This window comes from Mastigoproctus giganteus, chromosome 10 (assembly GCF_048544385.1).
Source record: "Mastigoproctus giganteus isolate SK-2022 chromosome 10, ASM4854438v1, whole genome shotgun sequence".
Classification (NCBI taxonomy): Eukaryota; Metazoa; Arthropoda; class Arachnida; order Uropygi; family Thelyphonidae; genus Mastigoproctus; species Mastigoproctus giganteus.
Window position 1 is genome coordinate 40,431,391 of NC_143584.1, and position 3,873 is coordinate 40,435,263.

Consider the following 3,873-nt stretch of genomic DNA (forward strand, 5'->3'; position numbering starts at 1 on the left):
AATAAATTAAAAAAATAATAATAATAATAAAATAAATATAAAAAAATATTTAAAATAAAAAAATAAATTAAATAAAAAATAATAATAAAAAATAAATAAATAAATAAAATAATAAAATAAAAATAATTTTTTTTTTGAAATAGGAGAAGGGGTGAGAGATTGAGGTGAAGAAAGAAGGTAAGCAGAAGAAAGAAGGCGAGGTAGGGTGGGCTCCCCCCAAAGGGGGGGGGGGAGCCAACCCTACCAACACGAAACAGATTTACTCTAAGCTCTTCCAATGCTGGAAGAGCTTAGAGTAAATCTGTTTCGTGTTGGTAGAAAGAGAAGTGGATTGATGGATTGGAGGATGAGAGGCCATTATGCAGGAATTAAAAGTATGATAGAGAAACATGGCGCCAATAGACCCCTGAACCTGCCTGAGGGCAGAGAACTTGAAGAAAAAGAAGATTTTATAATTGTAAAATATAAATATAAAACATAGATCTAGATAAGCATTTAAGGTGACTGCAGTTTCATGTACTGTATTTATTTGAAATTAATTATTTGCCTGCCATGTTGAATACTGGTAAACGATGGAAGTCACGTTGGGCATCTGATTGCATAATACCAATCAGATGACCAGCGCGATTAGCATTAGTAGAGGCATATGATGCAAGAAAGCAAACTTATGCAGCATCAGCCTAAAAAACAAAAAACCACTTCCACTTCACCCCTCCGTTCGTTCGAAATACCTGTCCAACTGGGCCTTAAATTTATTTAGGCTATCAACTTCCACGACAAGGGATGGCAGTCTGTTCCACCAACCAACTACCCGCTGGCTGAAGGCAAATTTCCGCACGTCTATCCTACATCTGACTTTCCTCAATTTCAATTTATGCCCTCTCAGGTGATTATTCTGAGCAAGAGGAAGAATCCCATCAGCATTGAGCATGCTCAAACCATTCAAGGCTTTATATACCTCTATCAGATCACCTCACTGGTGCCTAGTCTCCAGACACTGTAATTTGCAAAACTTAAGCCTTTCTTCGTAAGAGTACCTCTTTGTTCCATTCATTAATCTTGTTGCCCTTCTCTGTACTCGTTCCAGCAGCTCTACATCATTCTTGAAATGAGGTCTCCAGACCTGTATACAGTACTCAAGGTGCGACCTGACCATTGCCTTATACAAGGGAATAATCACCTCCCTATCTCTGCTAGAAAAATTCCTGTATATCATTGACAAGACACCATCATCAACTTTTGCAGCCCATCTGCACTGCTCAGAGAACTTCATATCTGCCTGCACAATTACCCCCAGGTCCTTTTCATTCTCTACCACTGTCAGTGTAGTACCACAGAGTTGATACGTTGCTCTGAGTTTGCTGTTTCCCATATGTAGTACTTTACATTTGTCAATGTTAAACTTCATTTTCTCCCTCTCAGCCCATCTACTCAATCTTTCCAGATCCTATTGCAGCAGCATAGTGTCAGTAGTGTCTTGACAACCATGCAAACCTTTGTATCGTCTGCAAATTTGGACATAAAGCTTGATATACCATTATCAATATCATTTATAAATACAGAAAACAACAATGGACCCAACACTGAACCCTGAGGGACTCCACTAATAACATTAGTCCACGACGAGCAATGTCCATTGATTTCCACTCTCTGTCTTCTTCTCCCTCAACCACCCCTTTATCCATAGCAGCAATTTGCCTCCAATGCCACACTGCTCCAATTTGTGCAGCAGTCTTCCATGTGCAACAGTATCAAAGGCCTTTCTAAGATCCAAGTATATAATATCAAAGTTATTCCCTGCATCCAGTTCTTTTGTGACTCCATCATAGTATCCAATCAAATTGGTCAGGCAAGACCTGCCGTTAACAAACCCATGCTGCGTCTGAGCTATAACTGAATTCTTGTCTAGATGATCCTGCAGTGCTTCTTTAATCAGTGACTCCATTAATTTTCCTGGAACAGAAGTTAAACTCACAGGTCAATAATTACTTGTGTCGGCCTTTGATCCTCCTTTGTGAATTGGGGTCACATTTGCACACCTCCAGTCTGTGGGTACCTCCCCTGAGTCCAAGGAAGCTCTCATAATTATAGCTATGGGTTGGCTTACTTCCTTTGCTGCCTCCTTTAATATAACTGAATAAATCCCATCCACCTAGGTGCTTTTCTTGTGTTTATCTTTAACAATTTCTCTTCCACTTTACTCTCAGTTATTACAAGATTCTCTAGCTTACTGACAGAGTTCAATACACCTCTGGCATTCCCCTCGCTGAATAACTCCTCTTGTGTAAATGTCGATGCAAAATATTCATTTAGTTTGTTAGCTACCTGAGCAAGATCATCAACAGTTGACCCATCGATATCAAGTGGACGAATCTGATTCATCCCCTTCCTTCTAGAGTTTACATAATTAAAGAACTCTTTGCTGTTTTTCTTTGCATCCCTTGCCAAAGATTTCTCGTATTCTGCCTTTGCCTGCCTAGCCTCCTTTGTAACTTGGTTACAGATTAACTTGTATCTATCATATCATAATTAACACGTGACACAGAAGGCCGGTGGGGCTTCTGTGTCACGTGTTAATTTATATGTATCCCATCCATTTTTCTTCTCTGTCATATGTCTCATTAGTTCATCTGACATCCATTTAGGCCTAAACCTTGAACAATATTTCTTAGTTGGTATATAGAGCCTAGTAGCTTCCAAGATAAGTTCTTTGAATGCTTCGCATTTTGAATTTGCTGTTGGTAACATCGTCAGTTGGTCCCACTGTATAGAATTTAAATACTGTCTCAGACCATCGTAGTCGCCTTTACGAAAGCAATAACACTTCTCTTTACCCCTGATGGTAGTTATCTCTTTGAGTAAATCCCACTTCAGCCCACTGTGATGACTGCCACCTAGTGGTTCCTATATCTGCAGATTCTTAATGCATGAAGAATCACTACTGATAATCAATTCAAGAGTATTATGTCAGGGGCTCTCTCTTTCTCTTTGTCTTTCTCTCTTTCTGTGTTTATTCCCCTTGGCCTATGGTCGTATTACTTTTCTTATGACAGTTGTTCTAAATGAGATGATCGTCGGGCTAGGACAAAATCCGTGCTCGGCTATTAAATGCTGTTCCAGCACCCAATCGCTGCAGCATCGAATTCGCATTGTGTTTAAAAGATCGAGTGAACACAGGATGTCAACTCGATCCCCCGCAATGACCCCTCCTGGGTTCGAACTGGTGTATTTGATTACCGGCAGAGAGAATGAGACATTGTGTAACACATAACAATATTTATTATCACAAAAGAAAACATGCATACAGATTTACATTCCATCTAGTGGGTTTGTGTATAAGTTAAAATTATGTGTATATATAAGCTTCTAGGTTTCTGTTCAGAACAAGGATATGGTATTTGCTTACAACATATTGGATTCTTGTATCACTGGAACTATTCCTTCAATAGACTTATTATTTGGTTCTAGATTTACAAGCTACAACAATTCAATTCACAAAACACTTCAACATAGAACAAAAACGTTTGGAACCTTGGGCAAAGTACTTTTGATGTGCTCATCACCTTTAGACCATCTTACTTCCATTCTAATGTGAACAGGTTCATCCCCTCTTGGTTCTTATCTCCCCAGCACTTTGCTGTAAGATTCTGTGTACCAACTACTCTGGGAGAAATTCCCATTTTATTATCAAATTCACAAAGGTTAAATATTTAGGAAGGGAGCATTGAAATGGTATCTGTTTGTGTCATATTCTAAGCTTACATTCGCACAAATGAGATAAGGGCTTACCAGTTAAATCTCTTGCTTCAGGACGGCCGGTGGGACCTCCTCTCCTCCGGCAGAAACTAGGGTGCGGTCTTCTGAGCCATGCTT